Here is a 26,897-nt window from a genome sequence, read left to right on the forward strand (position 1 = left end):
GTTCTCACCTGGAACAATGCTGACTTCCAGAGTAGAAAGGAAAAGCGTGTGTGGGGGTGAATCACGCACCACCACGTGTAACTGCAAGGAGATCTAAGTAGACCCTAATGGCCCTTCCCATGCATGTCACATACATCTCCCACAAACCAAAACTGAGGCAGCTTCGACAGGGTTCCTGAGTCTACCGAGGAGAAAAGGGCTTCCTTCCATCTCCTTTGCTCTAATCTCCCACCACCATGTTGTGCTGGTTGGAGTCTCAAATACGAGCTCTGGGTGATTGTGTGAGGTCTCCAGTTACACTCTCCGTTATCTATGCTCTCACTATCAGGAGGCAGAGTCTGTTTCTCCAGGCCTTGAATCTGGGCTGGGTTTGTGACTTGCTTTGATCCATGAAGTGGGCAGAGGTGACATTGTGCTACATCTGGCCCTCAAGAGGCCTTGTTCCCTCCATTCTCTTTCCTGTGGAAGCTTGCTACCACTATGTGATCACTCTATGGTCACTGAATGATCATGATGGGTTCGTCTGCTGGAGGATGGTGGATCACATGGAGTAGAAATAAGCCATCCCAGCTGAGGTCACTCCAGATTGGCCAGTCCCAGCCAATCAAGCTGTTGACTGCAGATACATAGATGGGTCCCACTGAGGCAAGCCCAGATTGATGGCCTACAGCTAGATAAATGGTTACTGTTTTACACTACTAAGTTCTGGGTGGCATGGTACCTACAAAAGCTAACTGGCATAGTGATTTATGTAGAAAAGTTATTTACTAAAACCGTTGTATCCCCTGGAAAACACTGTGAAACTTAGAGGCTATGCCCAGAATCACACCATAGAACAGGCCTGGCCCAGAACCACTGTATCTGCCACTGTGGACACACCAACACCATGACCCCGGGCCCTGGTAACTGCCACCTGGTCCACTGTCCTCAGGAAAGAGCATGGAGCTATTACTGCTGCCACCTGTCCCCAGAACTAGGTCACATACAGGCAATATAGTCTACAAAATACAGAACAGACACAAAGGCAAGAGCACTGAGCCAGCAAAACAGGAGGCCTGGAGCCAGGGCCGAGTTGCCAGACATTAATGCTTTAGCTGAGTGGAGGAGGTTTGGCGCAGGAGTCCTGGGGCAGGATGGGGCCATTGGGCAACATCTATTTACCAACCAGTACAGAGCATTTCAATGTTTTAACAACTAGTAACCATACCAACGCATACCACTTCCCCTTACAAACTCAGTCCTTGGTCAGGAAACTATTGTAGAATCGCATGCTTGTCTTAATCAATGGCCACCCCCACCTTGGTAAACTAGATTTATAGTCACTTTTTCTGGGTACATGGCCACTCCATGGGTGAACAAAAGGATAAAATCGGGATTCTGCCAGCAAGGAAGAACGTAATGAAGGAAGGTGAATTGGCATAAACAATCAATAATGTCTGTGACACACACCCCAACCCACAACCCAATGATAAGGTAGGGTCAGGGACCCAGGACAGGGCACCTCAAAGCCCAAAGGGTTGATTATTAGTGTACCCTGAAACAAAGCAAGGGGTACGGAGGCCCAGCATCACCGTTGTTCTGGTCTAACTGTATCAGGGCTTTCCCAGCATGTGGGACTTTCTCTCCTAAAACAGGAAAAGTCCAAGACAAATGGAACAATCTGGTCACCCGATGGCAAGGCCAATTTGTCCATGATCTGCAGGTTGTTACTTAAGAGAAGGTAGAAAGGGCCAGGGAGATCAAATGTCTTGCCTAAGATCACACTGCTAGTTCATTCATCTCTGTTCTTCAGTTACTCACACATCCACTGTCACTTAAGTTTTACAATCTTGTGGCATGGCTACTGTTCTACAAGTGAAGAAGATGTAATCATAATATATAGTAATAATAATAGACTTTACCCAGTGTCTATCGCCTATCCAGCACAGTTCTAGGCACTTCATGGATTAATCTATTTAATCTTTACAACAAGCATAGGAAAGAGGTACCACTATTATTCCCATTTTACAGATAAACAAACTGAGCCACAAAAAAAGGTTCAGAAACTTGCCAAGGTCACACCATTATTAAATGGCAGGACCAGGTCATCTTGGGCAGTCAGGCTCCGGTGAACTTGTCTTTTGTCACACATGGCACTGTCTACTCCCTTCTCAGGATGTGTGGTCTGACTGCCTGCCAGTCCACATCCACCTACCCCAAAGCCAGCAGATTTCACCCAGGCCCCTCACTCCTGATGAAATATCTCATTAGGCAAAAACGTGTCTCACTGAAAAGGGACAAACAGGGAGACTAAGAAAGTCACAGCTCTGTTGTGCCTGGGTGGAACCTCTGTTGAAGAAATTAATTTGGGGGGTATTGTGTCATGGTGAGTGTGATGTTAGGGGTCAGAAAGCCCTGTGACAGAGAGCATTACATCGCTGTACCTCAGCTTTCACACCTACAAAACTGGAAATCTGGACCAAACTATGGTTAAGGCCCTGTTTAGGACTGGGAGAATCCAAGTCATCCAGCGATTTCAAGTCAACATAAATGACTGAAGTCAGGACTATCAAGGCAGCCATGACACATGAAAGAAAATCAAATGAACCTAAAGCAGCTATAGCATCATTTCTCTCCTTTTTTCTCTTTGGTAATATGTCTTCCAGGCTGCTCATAGATAAAAAGCAGACTTAAAATTTAAGGAGAAGCTGAGGAAAAACAAGAAATAAGAAAAGTTATTTCTTGTTTGTCTTTACAGATGTTCTCTATAATCAAAGCACTTCCGAACCCACCACCCCACAAAAAACAGAAAAAGAAAAAAAAAAAAAAGCTTGTGTCTGCATTTTTTTTCCCTTAGAGAAAATGTTGACTTCAAGTCCTCTTCATTTTGCCACTTTCACTTCCTTTGCTGCAAGGTGAAGTGGCCACCAGACTTAGGGTGCAAAAGACTATCTCTTTCTACAGTGTTCATGACGGCTGCTCCCCCAAGAAGAGCCTGTAATAAGAGTGCCTCTTCAAGATGATTGGACTGCTCTATCCAGCGTTGTTGAGGTGAGTGACCCTCTAACAAATGCTCTATGTCACGTTGCCCATAAAAATATTTAATATGCTTTAGTTCATGATTTATGAATAAGTAAATTGCTTTCTGCCACTGCCACTTGGAAGTGTAATAATGAGCTAGCCACCTCCTCTGCCATTTCAATCTCCACCTCAGAGTGCTCTGGTCTCATTGACTCCCCTCTGATGAGGCCTCAGATTACTCAGCAGAAGACTGAGGCCGACTTCAAAGGAGGTTTCTGTTCCACTAACAAGATGCTCTCCTTTCCTTAAGGCCAACAACACTGCTTCTTTCTTAGGCCCTCTCACATCTCCTTGTGTTTTTCTAACTCCATAGTTCTTTCACTTAACCTTGCAGAAAAACACAAGGAATTTTCTGAAATCAAAGATATCTGTATTCCCTCTAGGTATTTTAAATTTTAGATGTTTTCTTTTTAATAAGCTCCTCCAGAAATACATCTGTTGGTAGGTGATACTAATCAAGTTAGTTGTTTATTTGAAAGCAGGCGCTTTTTCTCAGCACGATTCTGGGTTCTGAAGGTGATGTAGAAGGGCCTACAAGTTACTTGCTAGCCTCAAAATTGTACTCTGATTGGGAGACAACAGTAACATTCATGTATTCGTTCGTTTGTTCGTTCATACAATCAGTGCACAATTATTGAGTGCCTACTGTATACTGGGTATCTGAGAAACCATATGCATGGTTTCTAAACTCTGAGCTCTGGTTCCCTAGGGCAGGGATTGGAGAATGGAGATGGGGCAAAAGGGTCACAAATCGACACACACCACAAGCACTGTTTGCAAATTTTCACTCTTCTTAGTCATGCATTCATCTGACAAATATTTACTGAGTGTTCATAAACATTCCCAGTGGGATAGTGTCGCAGACATACCTGTGTATTTTCTAAAAGCATTGGGATGTAGTCGTGATCGATGAACTATAAGTCCATTTAAAAGTTTTCCTGAATTCGTAATGTTCTTTGGTCACTCAGCATTTTCTAAGTCAGTGGATGCCAGGAGTTCAGTATCACAGTGGAACTGCACAAAAAGCTTTAACATTAAAACAAAACAAAACAAAACAAAAAATGTGTTCTTATCCTGAAAAAAGGTGGGGATTTCTGTAAAAGAAGACTAAGGCAGGGTCCGTAACAATACCAGAAGATGTGGGTGGGGTTTTGTAGAAGTGCAGCAAAAAGCCCACAAGCGGAAAAGCCAGGGAAACGCAAGGAGAAACACAGAAAGCACCAAACAACACTGTAGTTAGCCAACCTTCGCTATGTCTGTCTATGGTATGAAAAGAACGCTACTCTAAACAAAGCACATAATATTTTTCTTTTGAAATGATTTAATGACAAATTAAATTACTTTATGTAATTATTACATATTATGTATGATGAATAAGAAATCCAGGCCATCCAAATCTTAGCCTTACTGAACAAGCCTGATCCTTTAGCTCCATTTCTATAATTTATGTTTTGCAAAAGCAAAATATACTATAATCCTCTGTGTGCATGGCTCTTCATACTTTCCCAAGTGCTTCGCCTATACATCACTTGATTGAACATCACCAAAACGATGAGCTGTGGACAGGACGGGAATCTCCCCCCCCCCCGCCTCCCCCATTTCACAAATGAATTTAGGGTGCTGAAGAACAGGCCACGAATTATACACAAACAAAATGGACAAGGGTTAACGAGGTAAAATGGTCAGGAAAATGGGTTATGAATAAACATCAGATGGTCTGGAATTTGGGAAGGAGGAAGTGAGCTAGAATCCCACTCTACTGGCCATTATGCGAGTTTTAACTAAGAAGCCAATGCTTACTTTAAATGCCAATCTTTTAAAACTGAAGTGCAGACATGTTAAGAGGGCCCTGGAAAAAAAAGCAACAAAACTATTTTTGAAAGAATGGAAAATGAAATCTAGACTACAAAGTCCAAGAAGCAGAATGATCTACAACAGGAAACTGAGGGGCATTTGAATTGGCTGAATGGGACTTTCTGTTACCTGGACTTTCACGGGACAATAATTCATGCGGCCTAAAAAATCCTGAAGATGAAACTATACTGGGTCTCATTTTAGGTGATGCATATTTCAGTGAAAGGCAGCATGTCAAAAGAGCTGGCATGGGTTTGCTTTTGCCTTCGCTGCACATTAGCCGTTAGGCAACTATTTAATACTTAGCCTCTCTTAACTTTGATTTTCTTTTTCATCTCTAAATTGAGTATGATAATATTCCCCTTGCACAGTTGTTTCAAGGATTTGAGACACTGAATACAAAGCACCTGGCAAGGCACCCAAGGCACAGCAGAAACTCCAGCAGTGGGAGCTGATGTGTTGGGTAGTGGTGCTGGTTTAAGTCAACATGTGTTCACGTGGCCTTTGCACTACTAAACTTTGAGTCAAAAGACCTGGGTTTGGGTCCTGATTCTTCCACTACGTAAACTGGAAGATAATATATACTTGAAGGTATTTAGGTTTATTCATCGTAAATCTCTCCACATGTAAAAAAGGGGTATAATTTCCCTTCCTATTTTTAGTTGGAGTTTCTCATGAAATGATGTATGTGAAATAACACTTAAATATAAATGTCACATGAAAATAGAATTTCATTGCTACTAAGTCTTTGAAAAAGAATCATCTAGGTTATAAGGCACATGTCACTTCATGTGTATAAATGGTGTCACTGTAACAGGAATATAGAGTAGAATGTATTCGTGTTTTCAGAAGTCCTAACAACAATGATAACAACAAAAATACAAATCACAAGAAACGTTTAGTTAGCATAAGGGGAGACTTCTCTGTTTTGAGGAGGACATTTCAAAAGACTCACAAGGATCGCGATGGAATGTCCTCCTCCCCTGGGGTGACACCAGGAAGTATGGACAGCCACCTGTCCCAGGTAGTTTATCAGAGAATCAGAGTTCTAAAGCTTGGGCAAACCAGAGCTATGTTAGCCCACCCCAGTGTTTTGACAGAAGACGGGACTGAGAGCCAGAGAAGTGAAGTCACTTCATCACAAGGGCACCCACTGTGAGGGGCCTGAGTGGCAAGCCTGCCACCTGCCTCTGCCTGGGCTTCTGCTAGTGTTTTCCATGACTACACTGTGACTTCTGTTGAAATGCACACCCCACTGGCTTTAAAATCTCTGCATCTGGCAAGTGAGAAGGACTGGAGAGCAAATCCAAGGCTGTCTGCTAAGCTAGAGGATAAAACCTCCCTAGACTGTTTCAGCATAGGGCTGCAGGGCAGTGAGGGGCTGGAAACCAACATCTTGAAGTTCCTCCCATCCTTATGCATTGATGATATCATCCAGGAAATATTTAAACAACATAGATGGAACTAAATGTCTTGCCAGGTGGTAGCCTGTGATATATACAGACAGCCCCTGACTCACAAAGGAAGACTACAGAGGTCCCATACATGCAAACAGCTGCTGCCATCCGCCCCGGCCCCCACCACCTTGCAGCTGCCATGGGCTGTGTGAAAAAAATTTTAAAAAAAGAAAGAAAGGGGATAGAAAAAAACTTGGACCACTTGCAGATTCGGCACATTCAGAGGCAGAGGGAGGGAAGAAACTGTGGAAGCAGAACCCACGTACGGGAATGGACTCAGCATAAATTCCAGCCTCGGATGATCTGCTTTCTTTGCCCTGAAACATCTCCTCCCGGTATTGACTGTTGTTTCCCATCCACGCTGCCAGAAATTTTACCCGTATATCATATTGCCTCTAAGCGCTACCTCCCACCCCACCTTTTTTTTTTTTTTGGAAAGAAGGCAAGAGATTAAATAATAATTAATTTACCATTAGAAAACTTTTTATAATAGTTAATAATAAGAGTACCTACCTCATGGGGTTGTTGTGAAGCTAAAGTAAACCAATGAATATGAAGTCCTTAGAACGGTGTCTGATATGTGATATACATAACACTGATCAGTATAATAAAACTATTAGCTCTCTTTAGAACTACGATTATTTCCATTTCACAGATGACAGAACTAAGGCTTAGAAAAGTTACTCTACCAAGGTCACATATGATACATAACTTGGAATTAGAACCAGGATTCAAATCGAGGTCTGCCTCCAAATCTTACCATCTTAACTACTGTGCTATAAAAAGTCACATGCTTGGTATTGGGAGGGGAGGGTGCAGATGGAGGGATATCCGGGGCAATCATTCACACATGAGCAAGAAATAATTCAATCAAATGCTTTTCCTACTGAAAAATCAACTGAGTTCAGCTGCACTCAAGAAACGAGAATGGTGAGGAGGGCCACCAGGTTATTTGGGGTAAAAGCAGGGACGGTCCAGGTGAGGGACCATAGCTGGATATTGAGGAGGAAATTTGGAGACAATGATACCTGTGGGTGGAAGATGTAGGGGATGGAAATGTAGTTTGGAGGGATTCAAAGATGAACTCTGACCCATGTGAAATTTCATCTAGTTCTGACCCTACACCCATGACTCCAGATCACTTATTGTTAATAGTACTCTTGGTAGACTACAAGATAGGTTAAATAAATGTCTTCTGGGCTCGTTGGCAAGAATTCACTTCTGCTTCCATTTGTAATGCATTTTGCGGGGGAAATATGTGCTGATTTCCAAACAAATGACTTGTAACTCAATACAATAAACGTATGCTTTGTGTCTCTGTGGACTGGGCACTGTGCTAGGTGCTGGGAATACCAAAGTAAATAAAAGGCATGATCCCTGCCCTTGAGCAGCCCAGAGCCCTGGGGGGTGGGGGTGGGGGGATGTGTAAGCAACTAAGAGACAATGTGCTGAGTGTAATAAGAGAGGTGTGTACAAAGCGCCTCGGAGCACAGAGGAAGGGAACCGGAAATTGCTTTTAAACCAACTTTTGGGATCCAAGCCCTGTGCAAGTTGGGAACTGTATGCAGTGCTTTAGAAGTTACGGGGAGGACACACTTACCATTTGGTACTGAATGAACTCATTCTTTAACAGGACTGTTGCCTGCTTTCTCTCCTGGCAAGTGGTGGTATCAATACCTATGTTTTTTCCTAAGATGTTTAAAGAGAGAGGTGACTGCATGGACTCTGAACTCACATTACTCTGGTTTGAATCTGACTTTTACCCACTAGGGAGAGGACCTTTTCTTTACCTCTTTCCTTATCTGTTTCCTTATCTGTAAAATGGGGCCAATGAAAATGCCTTCTTTGTAGAGTTCCTGGGAGGACGAATGATCTAATGCGTGCAAAGTCCAGTACCCAAAAGAGAGAAAAGGCCTCACTCAACCCTGGCTGCAGATAGAAATCCCTGGCTTCAAAGAACTTACCAAGGTAGAGCTGCATTTCTGAAACGTAGTTTGAAGTGATACACAGATGAGCATTTTTAAATTTTAATAGCATATATTTACCTTCCTTCCTTAGCGCAGGGAACATATATGTATATAGCACATCAAACCCTAGATTTTAATGATAGTATTTCTTAGGATGAATTAAACAATTAAAAAGTAAATGAACTGAAAGAAAACTATTTAGTGAATACTAGTCAGATGTTACATCTTCTCTACCAAAATAACAGTAACAAGTTGACTGTGATACTTGAGACGACAACAGCAGAGGTCTCACTTTAAATTTTTTCATTCTTTTTTCGCCCTTCACTTTAAATTTTTTCATTCTTTTATCGCCCTTTTTTTTTTTTTTGCACTGGTCATGGCTTGAATTAATTTTATTTTTCTTAACTTTAAATATATATATGAAAAAATATATTAAAGTGTTCTCTAATTTAAAAAGGGGACATGGGGGGGAACAATAGAGATTAGGAAATGCTGCAATAGTTTCTCTTCGTGTGTTTTTCTCACTGTAATGAAATTCAAAACTTTCATCTACAAGACTCCGGGAAAAGCACCATTTTCTAATGCCCAAACTAAAGGGAAAACGCAGCTGAATAGCAGAAAAGAATGCCTTCTGCATGCCCGCGCTTTCTTGGCCCTGATTGCAATCCTGGTGGAAAAATTCCCTGAAGCCGATGACAGCTGAGCTCGTTGCCTGGAATTCAGATGATCAGAAAAAGAAAATTCTACCCTGAGGTTAGGTTCTAGGGGCACCCGAGCAGCTTGTGACTCAGACTGAACCTGCCAGAGAGCGAACCTGCCACCTGTCCACCTCCACCCCTCGAGCTGGGTGGCTTAAGCTAAAGGGGATGGGAGTTAGGAGGTGGCAGTGGGGAGGAGACGTGAGAAGGGAGCAGAAGGACAGACAGCCCTGTGTCATCACGTACCCCGGGTTTCCCCCAAGTTGCAGTAAGGTCTCTGGGGCACCCAGTCACCTTTACCCCTTCATTGTAAAAATCACCCCCAGGAAAGTCCCTCGAGCTAACACAACAGCTGGCCTTTGAAGCCCATGGAATGGTGATGCCTACATGGGGATTCCCTGGGGTCAGTAGCCCCATCTGGGCTCCTCCTGCGCCTGTGGTGTCACCCAAACTGACAGACTTGCATAGAGCAGACAGAGTGTGTTAAAGGCACACAGGACCAGGGACGCTATTTTCAGAGTCTGTAAAGACGTCTGTTAAGCAGAAGGTTAGTTTGTACCCGCCTATGCGTCGCAGGCTCTTACTCCTCCCTGTGCAGCCTCACCCCACCCCCACCATCCTGGTTGCTGAGCCTCCGTTCTCTGTGCCGTGGAAGAGGGAAGCACCTAACCACCTTGTGGGACCCACCTGGGAGAGGAAGGCACAGAGGCAAGAGCAGGCATTGAGCCATGGGCAAGGGTTTCCAATAAACCCCTTATTCCAGCCTCAAGAATAGGATTGTCAGGTATTATACATTGCAGGGCACCCTGCAATGTCAGGTAAACAAACAAGATATTTTTTTTTTTAGTATAAGTATGTCCCATGCAATGTTTAGGATATCTTATACTGAAAAATTATTTTTCTCTTTGCCTGACATTACAATTTAACTGGAGTTGGGGGACTATGGTTGTATTTGCTAAATCCAACAATTCTACTCAAGAACAACTCCATGAGGCTGGTATTATTATTCTTATTTTAAAGGTGGCGGGGAAAGAGGCTTAGAGACACTAAGTGACTTGCCCGAAGCCACAGTGCTTGTGGGTGACAGAACAGAGATGAAATTTTCAACCCAGACTCACTGATATCAAGACCAATACTGTTTCCACAACACCATACCGGGATGCAAGCCTTGATGGAAAGGCATTGATGGGATGCCAATGGAGGAAACTGGGGCATTCTCTGGAGTTCGGGGGTATTCTTGGATACTTTGCTCAAAATGTAGATAATTACTCAATAAATAGTTGGTGGATGGAATTGAACTGAATTCTCACCGTGATTGGTAGCTTAAAGAGTCCGCACCTTCCCAATAAACACTCTTACGAAAAGACTTGTTCCTCACTCCCAGCTCAAGTCCCCCTTCAACACGATCCTTCAACGCCTGGAGGGAGCACTTCACAACGACGTGTACAGGCAGTGGTGGATGAGGTCATGGGACACAGCTCCAAGAGAAGCTTTGAGTCATGTTACATCCATTTAACACATGGAGGAAACCCACAGGACTGAAGGAATTAGCTGGCCCAAGGGATAAGCTAGCCCTGTCTGGGCTGGACAACCTTCAAAGCTCGGCGTGTGCAGCTCTAGTCACCTTGCTTGAACCAAACTGCCTCAAAAGAACTTACAAATATCTATGTGCATATCAATCAGCGTTGTTTGAGGGGGGCAGAGGATGTGGCGGTAGAAAGAGGGAGGGGCTATCCTTCTACAACTCTGTCTTGCCCGGAGGTGGGATCAATCAGTAGATGCAGAGGTCCCAGCCAGCTTTCCTTCTGCAGCTTGGGAAGCTCTGTGAATGTGCACACAGAAACCTGGACAGAGCGCACACAGCTCGTAGAGGCCCACAAACCTCCAGGCCCCAAGGGAAATTGCTGTAGCTCTAGGCTTAGGGCAGCAGCTTAAATCCCAGCCCTGTCCTCCAGACCCTCCCTGGAGAAGTCATGGGAGGACAGAGGATGGTAAGGGCCAAGGAAAAATGGCAGCATGAGAAAATGTGGACTTACATCTGCCGCCACCAGGAAAGTTGGCTGCCTTATCATCATTTTATTTTCTGACGATCAAAGCAATAAGTGTTCATTGTGGGAAAGTTTGAAAATGCTGCAAAGGATAAAGGAATCATAAAAACTACCCATAATCCCACCATGCAGAGATACAACCCCTCCTAAAACTGTGGTGTAGTTCCTAAGGATCTCTGTCCATATAGTACCCATAATTGGCCTCATACTTCATATATGACTTTTTAAAAAACCAAACCAATCATAAAGACTTCTCTCACATCGTTAAAGACTCTCCAAAGACTCCTTATGGCTTTGATGAATCTTTAATGAGTGCACCGAAAATGTCCATAATTCATTTAATTACTCTCCTCTTGCTAAACATTTAGAGAGTTTCCAATGTTTTCCCTAATAGAAATAACATAGCAGTGCCCATCTCCTTCACATACATTTTTACCAGGCCCTTGGCACCTGTTCCCTCGTATCTAGAATCTACAATAACATCAAATGGAATCTGGTGTGACCCAAAGATATGTGTCTTAGTGCTTCCTGCTTCCCCATGCTCTATGAACAACAGTATGTCTTCCAGAGGCCCCACCAACTGAACCAGTTGGAGAACCACTAGAGTCAATTACAGAACATGGGTCCCTTGTCAAATGAAGGAGGCTCCTATTTAGCAGGAAGTCCAGCCCCCTCTTAGACTCAAACCATGGTTTATGAGACAGAGAAAGAGAGGAAGAGAGAGAGAGAGAGAGAGAGAGAGAGAGAGAGAGAGAGAGAGAGAGAGACCCCAGAGACAATTTTCAGAGAAACCACCACTCGATGTAATTCCGCTGGGAACACGACAATAAAAATCCTCAGAACTATGCCGCCTGGTATTTTTACAGAACCATTGCTTTTGCTGATTTAGTTAATGATAATGTTGGGTTCCAAATTTCCTCTAAAAGGGAGTCTTAAGTGTTCTCAACTTGGACGGGGTTGGCTTAAAAATAAACAAATAAGTTATATAAGTCCAAATTTTGAAGGATCAGGTTTTGGAAACCAAGGCTCTGGTGTCAGATGAAAGGGGCCTGCCTCACATCTTGTGGTTGGGCCTCACGTGCCGCCTGCAGGGTAGAGCAGCAAGCAGCCGTTCCAGCTGTCCCCAAAATCCACCTTCTAATTTGAGCGCCGACGCCCACCAGGAACTCATGTGTAGTGCGCCCCATGGCGCCTAGAAGACAACTTGAGTTGCTTAGAAAACAGCGAAGAGAAACAAAAAACTCAAGTACAACATGAGATGTTCTGAAAGGCTTAACGGTATTACCTGAAACATGTCATCTTCCACTTGAGAGCTGGCTGCATTTTGGTGGGAAGTAAAGTGATTACTGTGTTGCCTTTTGAAAGCTTTTAAGGTCTTCCAGGAAGAAGGATGTTAGAGTTCCCAAAGTTACCAGTGTGGGTGGAGTCCCACTTTGAGTCTAGCTGTGGGAGCCCCTGCAAGGGACAGAAGAAGCTCAGTGCTTTGGTGAGGTGCAGAATCTTTCATGCACTCCTAGAGTCATGTGAATAAGTGAAATGTCACAAATGAGTCCATTCATTCAAGTATTTAGATAGCATAATTATTAAGAGTTTAGTAAGTGGAAGGCACTGAGAGTCTCAGAGTTTAAAGATAAAAAAGAATAATCTCTGCCCTCAGATTGCTTATTCCAGTTGAGAAGAATAGATGTGTTCACAAACAGCCAGAATATGCTACACGACCGTGTAATGAATGGTGATGTAGACCAGGGATATACAAGGGCCAGGGATGCAGCGTAAAAGCACTACTCACTTTTGGCCAGTCACTGGCTTCCTGGAACACAGGCTTAGTGTGGCTAGAACTTCAGATTTTCCAAAAGCAGGAGAATGTGATTTTTCTGTAAAATATCCTGATTTTTTTTTTAAGTTGGCTGAATATTTTTTAACACTATGTAAACTCAACAAAACATAACTTATAGGCTGGATCAGGACACGCCACCAGTGTGAACCTCTGATGCAGACTATACTCGTATTTGTTGATATGGACAGATATCTACCCTCATGAGAAAAGCACTTTACACAAGCCATATGTTAATATGATCACATTTTTGTTTCAAAGCCATGCATTTACGCATAGCAAAACGATGAAAGGTGATACATCAAAATGTTAACAGTAGATATCCCAGGTGGCAGGATTATAAATGATTTTTCCCTCTTTGTTTTTCTGTTTTTAATGAAATTTTTGTGACGAGGGTGCATTACTTCAATAATCAGAATTTCCAAATTAAATTAAAATTTTTATAAAAAGACTGAAGTGCTTTTAGATTAAGACAGATAAAATATTACGAAAGCTTTAAGGCAAGAGAAAGAATTAAAAGAGAACAAAAATTATTGGAAAATATTAAGAATAATAAAGTTGGGTAACAAGAAAATTAATTGTGGCCATTGAACACTTAAAATGTCAGGGGAAGAGGAACACACACAATAGGTTTTGCAGGCATTACCTTACTAATGCTTCCCAACCTCTGTGTAGTGAGTGGCATTACTCTTATTCCCATGCACGGGGAAGACGATGAGGCTTAGAGAGGTTAAGTAACTTGCCCACAGTCAAACAGCTCATAAGTAGCAGAGCTAGAATTCAAAACCCAGGTCATCTGCCTCCAGAGGCTGTGTGTTCTCCTAACCTTAGGTAAGAGATTACTAGAAACAAAGTGAATGAGGAAGGTCAGGGAGATGGTGGTTTTTGATCTGGGCCTTGAAGACCCAGTAATAGTTGAACCCCTAGGGATAGGAAGGAAATAATATCACCCAACGAATAGAGATGATAAGGGTGTAAAAAGATGTCCTGATGAAGTACGGTAAGTGGGTGGGAGGCAGTCACAGAGTCCTCCGCACTAAATGCCAGGCTAAGGAATTCGGCCTCGTTTATGGACAGAGGCAGCAACTGATGTTTCCAGTACTGGAACGAGATGTGTGCCACGGTGTATTAGGGCTAGGGCTGCCATAACAACATACCACACACTGGGTGGCTTAAAGAACAGAAACTTATTTACTTACAGTTCTGGAGGCTGAAAGTCCAAGATCAAGGCAGCAGAAGGTTTGGTTTCTCCTGAGGCCTCTCTCCTTGATTTGCAAATGGCCGCCTTTTTGCTGTGTCCTCACATGACCTTCTCGCTGATGTTTTGCCTTCCTCTTCTTACAAAGACACCAGTCAGATTGAATCAGAGCCTGCCTAATGGCCTCATTCTGACTTAATTTCCTCTTTAAAGGCCCTGTCTCCAAACATAGTCACATTTGGAGGTGCCGGGGGTTAGGACGTCAACGTATGAATTTTGAGAGGATGCACTTCAGCCCAGAACACATGGTGACACAGAAAGAGCATTGGGCTTGGAGAATCAGAAGCCCTGGGTTTGAATGCTGCCACTGCCATTTGTTTGATGTGGGACCTTAGAGAAGGCATTTAGGCACTTTGCCCCTCATTCATGAAAAAATAAAAAATGCAGAGAACTCCCTGCAGGGTTATGGTGAGGCTCAAATGAAATAATGCTTGTGAAAGTACTTTGTACATGTAGGGCCCTATCCGGCAGTCGGATTTAGCATTTTGACATGTCATACATAAGGTCACAAATACTTGTCTAAGGAATAACTGAGCATTGCTGTGTTGATGGCGGGAAGAGGCAGAGCGCGCGTAGCACCATTGGAACCCTCAGTAATTTCATAACTATGTATTTGTTCAACCTAATTTTTTTAAAAGCCACAACAAATGTTCCCCAGATATTTTTGAATCAGCTTTCAAAGTGGGTTCAAAATACTTAAGGCACATTTAATGGTTTACACCCATTGTAAACATTTTAGGGCCCTGTGACTACTTCAACTAAAACTTACTTACATTTGAATTTTAATCGATAATTCTAAACTAATAACCATTTATTGAGTACCTATCATGTGGAACATGCTGGGGATACATGAGATTCCCAGATCTCATTTAACCCTCAAAACCACTCTGGTCTGGAAACTGGTTCAGCATGACCACATAAATTGACCATTTTTCAGGATGGAGGCCAAGGTGCAGGTCTGACCTCAATTTTTTTGATATGATTGTCTTAGTCCATTTAAATTGCTATAACAAAATACCATGAACTGGGTAGCTCATAAACAACAGAAATTTATTCCTCACAGCTCCAAAGGCAGGGAAGCCCAAGACCAAACCACCAGCAGATGTGGTGTCTGATGAGGGCTACTTCCTAGATGGCTGTCTTTTCTTTTCACTGTTTACTTCCCATGGCAGAAGGGGTGAGGGGGCCCTCTGAGGCCTCTTTTACAAGGGCTCTAATCCCATTCATGAGGGCTCCATCCTCAGGCTTAATCACCTCCCAAAGGCCCCACCTCCTAAAACCATCACATTGGGGGTTAGGATTGATGTAACATGAATTCTGGGGGGACACATTCAGACCATAGCAACAATGTCATCTAGTCCCTCCCTTCCCCCCCCCCCCATTTTCTTCAGTACAAAAATAGCTCAACACAAACAGTAACCACCTCTGCTCAGGACATTCTATCAGTGAAAAATATGTTATTAATTATTGCTAAGATTTCTCTCCTGATGTTCCTGCCATCTCTAACTCTACATGGCCAGTCCAATAGCATCAGCACAAAGTCCCATCCAAAGAGGCACAGTCCAAATAGCCATAGGAGACTTTTTAAAAAATATTTTAATCTCTGATCTGTACCCTTCAAAACAAAGTTAAAGAGCCCAGCAACATTTCAAATTCCTAAATTCTCTCATACCCAGTGCCATTACTTCCACACTTCTCTCTATACCCTTGGACTAAAACACTATCTCCCTCTTCTCCTCCGTCTTGCAACGTTTTCATATTTAATTCCTTTTTACAGGACAGGGGACAGGGAAGAGTCAGGGCACAGGGTCATATTAATAATCACCTACCCCATCACACATAGATACCGTGTTTCCCCCAAGATAAGACCTAACTGGAAAATAAGCCCTGGCATGATTTTTCAGGATGCTCGTAATATAAGCCCTACCCCAAACATAAGCCCCAGTTAAGATCGTCCGCCAGACATGACTGTTTGAATAAATGTAGATTTTTGTACATGAATAAATGAATAAATGTAGATTGTTGGAGCAAAAATTAATGTAAGACCCGGTCTTATTTTCGGGGAAACACTGTATGTCTCTCCAATGCCACTAATAGTACCTTATACAGGCATAGCTCTTTTTAAACCAAAACTTATTTTTCACTTCAGTCCATCTCCTGATACTCCCAACAACTCAGACAACTAGAAAACATTTGAATCTTTGGAAGGAAAAAAGAATAATATTTTGGGAAATCTTTCTAGCAGATTTAAGGCTGGTTGGTGGCAGGGTAGGCACTGGCTGAGCCCCGTATCCTCCTTACCGCTCATAGCCTAGGATGCTTTGGTTCCTGTAACAGATTGGAGTAGGGACTGGCTCACAGCCCCAAAGTACCCTGGATACCATTAAGGACAGTGAAATGTCCCAGAGTTGCCCAAATATAATGTTAGCTTGCCAGAAAGTACAGTAGTAGATACTAACCTATGTATAAATGCAGGACTTTTTTTTTTTAGATAGCTATGTTGTTTGGGGGAGAGAGGTAAATTGTTTTTTTTCAGGATAGGTTTGTCTTTTCAAACAGTTTCCTTTGCAAGGTGGTGAACTTCCTAAGGTATTTTTTACTCTCAAAAGTTGTCGCAGCCTTTTTTGACACCCTCTGCCTGTGTCAAATGGCAAGCCCAGTGGAAGTCATTTGGAAGGCAGTGGCAGCAGATGGCAGAAATACAGTTTCTCCCCTTAACTGCACCGTGAGGATAATTTGTTTTCCTTATTGCTATAAAGGAAACCGTAAGAGGCTTTTGCCCACTCCAAACCTCTGAAACTGGAGTTATGAGGTCGGATGGAGGAGGCCAGGAAAAATATTTCTTGGGGTGGTTTGATGCTTTCGGAGGCCTGCAATACTAATTACCCAGCCTTCCTATCTGCACAAGACCTTTCCATGATGATTCATTTCTGTGGAAGCTAGCGTCCATAAACAGGCCATTCAAACTCAATTCTATTGCATCTCAAAACTCGATTCTTTGGATTCTCACAGGCAAATCCAATCTGCTTGTCATCTAGGCAAGTGTTGGGTATAGACAAAGAAGCATGAACTACTAGGCGTGTTGGGGGAAACGGAGTCTGATGGTGGTCCACCTAGAATCATTTCTTTCTGCTCCCTTTTAAAAAAAGAAAATCAACATATAAGAAGTCCCATTTCCACCACTGATTGTCTGTATGACCTTCAGCAAGTTACTTAATCTCTCTGTGCCTCAGGTTTCCTCATCTGTAAAATGGGGATAATAACAGTACCTACCTCACAGGGTGTTTATGAGGCTTAAATGAGTTCTTACTTGTAAAGCAATTAGAACGGTGCCTGGTACACAGTGAGTGCTATGTGCATATTTAATAAACACACTTGGAAAAAAAAGTCATGCTTCACCAAATCAAGTAGAGGGATCTGAAGGGTGATGCTGGCTGACGTCCATGCCCTGTGAACCTCATGCTCTCTCTTCTGCACAGTGAGCCTGAGTGGGCCACACTGGGGTCAGGACTGAGCAGCCCATCAAAAACAAACCACGAAGTAGGGCAGTGAGATGCATGGGTCTAGACCATTTACTTTCACAAAACCTGCTAATGAAATCAGACTTCAACATTTTTCACTCTCATACTCACTAAAAATGAATTTTGAAAACTATACCTCTGCTCACATTCTTAATTTACCTAAACTTTAATTTACCACATTAATTTAAAATTAAATGATGGCAGAAGAGTCCCTATATATTGTACACTGGTAAACAAAACAGTCGGATCACTATTTTAAATGAATCACATGGGACTTATTATCGTGACCACACCCTAACAATTTGCCACCCATCTTCCCCCATTTAAAACATACACAAACAAGCATTTCTTTCACACTCAGAAATATTTTTCCCCCCTCTGACCACCAGGCTCTAAGTGTAAAAAAATAAAATAATATAATATAATATAATATAATATAATATAATATAATATAAATCCTCCAGATGTAAGTATCACAAATTATTAGCAGTACATGATTGATCAAAACATCAATATATTTTGACTTTTAATATACATGTATAATTATATTAAAAGTAATTTGTAATGCAACCTATATGAGATGTGTAGAGATATTTTCCCCCAATGAGTTCACATGTTCAGGAATTACTATTACTTACTATTAGAAAGTGACATGATTTAGAATCATTTCTATTCCTGTTTCTCTTCTTCATAAATGTGACCAGTAAGAACTTATATTCACATAAATAAGTAGATTGGAAGGGAAGAAGTTTTCCTAAAGGACTGACATTCAACTCTTTGAACTCCTTCTGAATTGTATGCCCCAAACATACTATAATTCTTAAGCATCTATCACGTTGATTAGGTCTTCCTCCAATTTTGTTGAAAGTAAGTAATTGGAAATCACCTCACTTGAGAAAGGATTTATTATTCAGTTATTAACATCTCGTTCTGTGAAGTATACCAGAAAGACCAAGACATTTAAGTTACTGTTCTCTTCCCTGTTATATCCTTTCACTTAGAGGCACTTCGTCAAATTTGTCTCAGTAAGAGTAGAGCAAATCAAAATATTTATTTCCATATATCTTTTAGAGTAGAACTCCTTTAATTTTGTTGCACGCCTAAATGAAATTTGGTCAAAATCTTGGGGCTTCAGATTTGGCTCATTCCACTGATGGAAAACATACTATCACATAAACTAATTGTCAAACCAATCAGCCAAATTAAATGTAGCTCTTGCCATTAAAAGTCTAAGTTTATTTTTCAACTAAGGTAAGTGTCTTGATATTTCTTTTGGAGAATATTATAAAAACCACTAAGAAATGACTGTATCATATAAAATAGATTACTAAAAGTAGATAAGTTTACATTAATGTAGCCCTAATATAATTAATATTCCAATAAGTGTAAAACAGGACTAACAATGCTGTTTCTCATGACTTGATTTGCAATAAAATGGCATACTGTGCTGCTAAAATTATGTTAGTTATAGAGCCAGAAATATGGCCAAAGACATAACATTCTTTCCTTAAGCTGGTCGAATCTATGCATGTAACTCTGATGTTTGGCTTTGGATATAATTAAATAAGAATTATGTTTAAAAATCAGAAATAATTTCATTAATTTCATTAGACCTCATGCTCACACTTTTCTGTTTAATGAAATTATTTAATAGGAAAACAATACCTATCTGTATACTACTAAACTAATCAGGCCAGCATGTAGCAAATAACTACTTGTTTTTAAATAGGAAATATATGATTTTATAAAATCAGCTCTAACTACCTCATGAAATAGCACAGACGATATCTGAAAAACATAACCTAAAATTCTATCAGCAGGTTTTATCTAATGTGTCATGGAAATCTCGGTAGTCCCAGAAACTATTCCAGTTACATCTATTGAATTAGAATCATTAATTAGCCTGAACAGCTCAACTGTTTTCAGGCACTTTCCTTTCCAGCTAATGACAAGTCCTAGGAATGAGGAATCAGACTTTTCTTAAACATGGAAATTCCCCCAAGAAAGACACACACACACACACACACACACACACACACACACACACACACACACAGATGTTGCTATTTATAACCAAATTCAACCCCAGAAAAAAAGGATTATAGGATACTCATCTATCAGATAATGATGGCCAATATTTAATGAGTCCTTACTATGCCAGTCACTGCTCAAAGTTATTGACATATAACAGCACTTAATTGGCACTTACAGCAATTTTTTGAGGTGGGTCTGATTAAGGTGCCTATTACCAGATGAGGAAATGGACACTTGGGGCCACAGGGCTGGCAGCGGGGGGAAGCAGTGTGCAAACCCAGGGTGCCTGGCCCCAGAGCTCAAGTTTAACAATCCCATACATGATCTCACTGGCACCTGAGTCCATTTCTTATTACTTCCATTCCATAATTAGCCACTATTATTCCATACTAACAGGCAGTGTGGTGAGTAGAATAACAGTCTGCCCCCCCACAACCCCCAAGATGTCCAGGTCTTAATCTCCAGATCTGTGAATATGTGGCAGAAGGGACTTCGCAGGTGTGATTCAGTAAGGATTTTGAGATGGTGCAATGTCATCACAAGGGGCCTTCTAAGGAAGAGGGGGAGGCAAGAGAGTGAGGGTCATAGAAGATGTGAGGTCAGAACCAGAGGTCAGAGTGGATGTGGTTGCTGTCTTTGAAAATGGAGGAAGGGTCCACAAGCCAAGGAAAGCAGGCAACCTCCAGAAGCTGGAAAAGGCAAGAAAATACATCCTCCCCTAGAGCTTCCAGAAGGAACACAGCCCTGCCAACGTTTTGTGTTTAGATACATTCGACCCATGTCTGACTTCTGACCTTCCAAACTGTGAAATAATAAATCTGTGTTGTTTTAAGCCACTAAGTCTGTGGCAAGTTATTATAGTCACAAGGGGAAACCGATTCGATCCCTAAACTACTAACAAAAGGCATTGATCAGAGGAGGGTGTGAGCATTCACAAACCATGTTTTATACACGCCAATCGCAGCAACACACTTGCTGCCCAGAGAAAGCCAGGAAATACGAGTACATTTGAGCAGGTAAGAAGCAACATGTAAGTTCTTGCTTCTGTACTGAAAATGAAGGTGCCTCTTGTCTCGGTTTTGGAATAAGTAAAGAGTATCCACAGAGATGCTTTGTCATTTTTACTTTTACAAAATTGACTTTGGTGGTTCTTTTTATGAAATTTCCCCCTTCTTCTTTGTTTCAGTGTCAATTTTTTACTTGAAGACTTTTCAAAACTTTCCCTTCCTGAACATTTTTCCACTGGGTTTGATGCCTGACTCTGCCATTTAACTTGCTCCAGAACATTGGCATTAGTGTAAACTGCTAATATAATAAATCATGTAACAATTACCCTGTGTTCAAAGTAAGCACTTTCTCCACTTTTACACAGTCACTATTTCTGCCATCAGATGGGCCTCCTACAGCTTGGGTTCCACACAACAGCCAGAGGGAGTTTTGACTCCAGAAACCTGACAGTGTCATTCCTATCCTCAAATTCCTTCCCGGACCCCAATTATGTTCAGAATGAACAACAGACCACTAAGCCTGATATCCAGAGCCTCTTGTGCTCTGGCTCCCCCATAGCCTCCCAACCTCACCTGGTGTCTCTCTCCCATGCTCAAGCCCTACGAAGCTGCTCAATTGCTCCCCAACATGGAAGGCAAGTTGTTGCAAAGGCACCCTACACATTTGCTTCCTTCATCTTGGGCAACATCCTCTCCCTTTTCCATCAGACTAATTCTATCCCTTCCTTTCCTGACTCAATGATACATCCAATTGTCCCAGCGTCACCTGCAAAGGCACAGGTAACAGCACTTGATAGACACACAGATGAGGGTCTAGGACATCCATCTTGCTTCCCTTTGAGCTATGGTTCCCTATGTCATCTATCTCCAATTTTCTGCCTGGATAGTGACCTACCAACCTCTGTTTTCTGGATTTTTGGCCTTGGCCTTTCCCACTGGACAGTTGACATATATATTCATCCCATGAGCTTGGTACCAATTGCAGCCTCAGCTAAGAGATGCTCCCAGAGGTTTCAGCCTCAGCTCATAACCAACCCTACACACACACAGTACACACACAAACACACACATTTAGCTCAGATGAGAAAACACTAAGGGAGACAGATATAACAATAAATGATGCCTACTGAGTATATACAGCAAGCCAGGAATTGTGTTAAGCACTTTGTTTCTTTAATTAAAAAAAATCACCTGTAAAGTAGGCACTATTTTGTCCCTATTGACAGATAAGGAAACTAACCTAAGTTCATTCAGGTGAAATAACTTGTCTTATGCCATCCAGCCTTTCAGTGATAGAGTCGCTACGTCACGCGACTTCAGAGAGATTGGTTAACCAATCACCCCCAGGATATGTTTTTCTGATCCTTTAGGAGCCCCACTCACCACCACCACACTTCAAAGTGCTTCTCTGAGCTACCAAAGTTATCTTTGCATTTAGTTCACTGGATTCTAATTGAGTGGACCTGTGTGTTTCCCTAGAGGACTTGCGCTCCTCGGAGTGTGGAGGGAGCTCACAAAAGAAGAACAAAAAAATGTCTTCCTAGATAAGTGGCTATTACCTGTGATCCCAAAACATATCTATTGCCCTAACTTTGCACATCCTCCAAACTACATTTATGCACACACCGACCAGGCAGCTAGGTATTAAATTTCAGTCTCCCACTGACCCTCTCAGCTCATGGTCCTGGTACAATTATGAGTCCTCTTTCTGAACTGATTTTTAACCATCTAATCATATCAATATTACAAGTTACCTCAAAATATCTTGGGCAATAAGTGTGGGTTTTATTTATAAAAAAATGCATGTGTATGTGACAGTTTAATAAAATGTGAGGAAAGTAAAATTTTAAAGCTAAAAGAATTCATGGGGATCAGTTGATTTACTTGTACCTTTTTGTAAATGAAAGAACTAAGGTCCATACCACACTTGAAAATTGGCCCCGGAATATGTTTCATGTTTAGTCCACATGACTTTTTAAAATTAGGTCAATATTTTTAAATTGTGCTGAGAGAGAGAGAGAGAGAGAGAGAGAGAGAGAGAGAGAGAGACCTGTTCCTTCTTGTTCTGTTGAAATATTAAAATATCTGGCAGCCTCTAGTTATATACTCAAGAGAAATAAAAACATCTGTCTACACAAAAAATTATAGACGAATGGTCATAGGAGCATTATTCATAATAGCCCCAAGTAGAAACAATTCAAACATCCATCCACTGATGAATAGATAAATGAAATACAGTCGATCCCTACAATGAAATATTACTCAGCAATAAAAAGGAACGAAGCACTGATACATGCTGCAACATGGATGAACCCTGAAGACACACTAAGTTAAAAGCAAGTCACAAAAGGCCCAGCATTGTATGATTCCATTTACATGAAATGTCCAAGATAGGCAAATCTATAGACACAGAAAGTAGATGAGTAATTGGGTGGAGCTGGGGGAAAACAGGAGTGGGGAGTGGCTGCTACTGGGCATGGGGTTTCTTTCTGGAGTGATGGTGACATTCTAGAATTGACTGTGGCAAAGGTTGCACAGCTATGAATATACTAAAAAACATTGACTTGTTGAAGACATATATACATATACATGTGTGTGTATGTTGATATAGATATAAATATATAGCAGTAATGGGCCCACATACCTGTGGAATTCTAGTCATTATTGACTGGCTCTCGGTAGTGGCTGCCCTCTCTATGGAAAGCACGCTTCTTTCGGTTCTCCTCAATCCCCACTACTCCCCTCCCCGCAACTCCAAGTTTTGCCCACGTCACTCAACTGTTTTCTGCCTGGCCTGAGTCTTTGAGTTTTCAGCTTTTGGTCAAGACCATCACGGAATCTGAAAGCTGGGAAAGATGTCACCCGCCTGACCTCCCCACAAAGTAGAACAACAGGTATCCTCATTCATATCCCAGGTGTCCTCTTCTTGAATGTCACCCTCCACTTCAACTCTTCAGCGAGGGGCGTTCACTACACAGTAAGGCAGCCCATTAGTGTTCTTGCTATTGTCGCTATTAATACATTTATGTCGCGATGAAGACTTTATGAAATGCTTTCTATGCTTTACCTTGCTTGAGCATCACAACAAACCTGCGGGTTACTTATCGCTATCCACATTTTACCGATAAGCATGCTGAGAAATGGGGTGCCCTGTCCAAGGTGACGCTCCACAAGATTGACCCAATTGTTCTGTTATACTGGAGTACCGCTGGGTCAAGTCTGGGGATGGGTGAGGTTGTGGAGAAGCCAGTGTTTTGGAAACAGCATGATTTGGGGTGGGTGCATCAGGAGAAGCTTTCCTGACTCTACTGCTCATTCGCTGTCACACACGCAAGCACACACACACATGGTCCTCATTCCTGGGCCTCCTTTCCATCATCTGTAAAACAGAGATAAGAACACAGGCTGGGGATGACCGGTTAGCTCAGCTGGTTAGAGCGTGGTGCTGATACACCAAGGTTGCCAGTTCAATTCCCGCATGGGCCACTGTGAGCTGGGCCCTCCTTAAAAGAGTCAACTATGCCATTGTAGCATGAAAGCGCTGTGTAACCAATGACCATGGCTGTTCCTCAATAAAATTTCTTTTAAAAAAAAAAAGAAAAGAACACAGACTGGACCCCTGTCACTCCTGCCCCAACTTGGTCCGGATGTGCTCTATACCCAGCACAGCTAAAGAAGAATCACTCTATGCCCGGAAATTCGACTCATTTCATGAGTTGAATGCAATCAGAGGACTGAGGAGCCAGCTCAAGATGAGTCATTTGGCTCAAGAGATGATTGCCAGTGGTCCTAGCAACGCGCTCCACCACCAATAGCCCTTTAATTTGATCTCCGCACTGATGCTCAAACCACAGATTTCCTGGGCCTGCAGCCTCCCAGGAAGTGGGAGCCAAACAACAGATGATTCACATTTCCTCTAAAGCAGCAAAAGAGAAACTACCTGCCTCAGAAATTGACACCAGCCTTTTAAGGCCCTGGCCTGAGCTGCTCCCTCCAAAGCCTCGGCTGATGGGCATGGGTTCCCCTGGGCCCAGAGGCTGCCTGTTCTCTAGCTGGTTTCTCTCCAAAGAGAGAGAGGAAAGAGAGAAAAAGAGATAGGAGAGGAGTGTTGAACTAACATGTATTAAGTGCCCATCAGGAGCCAGGTTCTGACTCCATCAGCCACTTTACATATATTATCTCATGTAATTTCACTACAATACTGTGGGATAGATGTTAGGGGCTTCCCGCTCTACTATACATTTACTTTTTCCGTCACTCGATGATAAGCTCCAGGAGGACCAAGACTTTCTGTGGTTCAATGCTACATCTCCAGGTTCTAGAGCTGTGACATAATAACATATAATAATTACAGGTAACCCTTATACCAGATGCTGTTCTAAGTACTTTCATACATTAACTACATATAAGTACATTAACTCACTCAAATAACAACAACAGCAAAAATAATAATAATAATAATAATAATAATAATAATAATAATAATACAGACAGTCCCTGACTTACAATGGCTTGACTTACAATTTTTCAGCTTTACAATGGTGCAAAAGTAATATGCATTCTGTAGGAACCATATGCATACTTCGAATTTTGAATTTTGATCTTTTCCTGGGCCAACGACACACAGTACTATACTCTCTCATGACGCTGGGGACAAGTAACATGATGATTTTGTTCAGCTGCATCCTAAGTGTTCTCAGCACATTTAAGGTAGGCTAAGCTAAGCTCTGATGTTCAGTATGTGTGGTGTAGTGACCCAATGCATTTTTGACTTATGATACTTTCAACTTACAATAGGTTTATCGGGATATAACCCCATTGTAACTCGAGGAGCATCAATAATAATAATAATAATAATAATAATAATAATAATAATAATTGACTTATTTCGTGCCAGATACTGTTCTATTTTTATACATTATCTCAATTATTTCTAACAATTTTATGATGGGAAAACTACTATTTCAACTTTCTGGATGATGAAACTGAGGCTTAGAGAAAAAAATTGTCTGGCCCATTCCCCTATAGAAAGCTGTGGAGCCAAGATTCAAATCCAGGCCACAAGTTTTTTAAGTTATGGTGAAATATACATAACATAAAATGCATTATTATAAACATTTTAAGTGTACAGTTCTGTGGCATTAAGCATATTCACATTGTTATGCAACCATCACCACCATCCTTCTCCAGAATTTTTCATCTTCCCCAACTAAAAGTCTGTATTCATTAAACACTAATTCCCTATTCCTATAAAATTCTTAACATGGAGAAATGTGGCCAGAGTTAGACCCTGAAGTGGGAAGTCAGCTGTGTGGAATTATTTGAGGACAGCGATAAAGAATTCTTACCCTTGAAATTTGCTCCTCTGTTAGCCATCATAAATTCAGACATTCTACCATTAGGGAGTTATTTTTGTGGTTTTTAAAGATCTTGAGGTCTTCATGAGTCTAAAGAGAGGCTTTCAATGCAAGTATGTAGAGAGATTCAGGGAGAGCTCAAAGGGAAGTTTAGAAGGCTGATACCAAGAAACTTTGTTCCTTCCTAGCTTGTCTGGGACTGGGAACGGCCTTCTTTCATCTAATCATCAAATATGGAGGCATTCCCATCATTTCAGACACTGCTGAAGCCCCGGAGATATGTTGATGAGCATTATCATGGGGGCCACGGAAGAGTAAACAGTGTGACCCTCTATGCTATGGAAGGAGACAATCTCCGACTCTGGGAACACACAGGAGTTCAAGAAAGGCTTCCCAGAAGAAGCAAAATCTCGACCAACCCGTGAAGCTTGAATAGGGATTAACTGGAGGAAGGTGGCTGGGGAGAAATAGAGAGAGGTCCAGGGAAAACCAAACAGTTATGTGTAAGACTGGAATGTAAGATACCTAAGTGAGAAACCACACAATGACCAACAATAGGGAGGTGAGGCACGATGTGGGAGAGGAGAGGGAGAGAGGGAGAGAGAGAGAGAGAGAGAGAGAGAGAGAGAGAGAGAGAGAGAGAAGGCTCAAGTGGTGGGCAGGGACCAGATCAGGCAGGGCTTTGTAAACTAAATGAAGGAATATGGACTTTATCAAGACCAACTTGGAGCCATGGAAGGACTTTAAGCTGGAAGGTAGCATAATCAGATTTGCATAGCAGAAACTGTGTAGGAAGGAAGGA

At 41.9% G+C, this 26,897-nt stretch overlaps 1 protein-coding gene across 1 annotated transcript in view; it reads left to right on the plus strand.

Moving 5' to 3' along the window:
- The first annotated feature begins 2,917 nt into the window (after positions 1-2,917).
- Positions 2,918-26,897, plus strand: part of RBPJ (recombination signal binding protein for immunoglobulin kappa J region) — a 211,125-nt gene continuing 187,145 nt past the window's right edge. Inside the window, exon 1 of the mRNA XM_019642406.1 lies at positions 2,918-3,030. The gene's annotated coding sequence lies outside the window, so the exon portion shown is untranslated. The remainder of the gene's footprint in view (positions 3,031-26,897) is intronic.

This window comes from Hipposideros armiger, unplaced genomic scaffold (assembly GCF_001890085.2).
Source record: "Hipposideros armiger isolate ML-2016 unplaced genomic scaffold, ASM189008v1 scaffold_68, whole genome shotgun sequence".
NCBI lineage: Eukaryota > Metazoa > Chordata > Mammalia > Chiroptera > Hipposideridae > Hipposideros > Hipposideros armiger.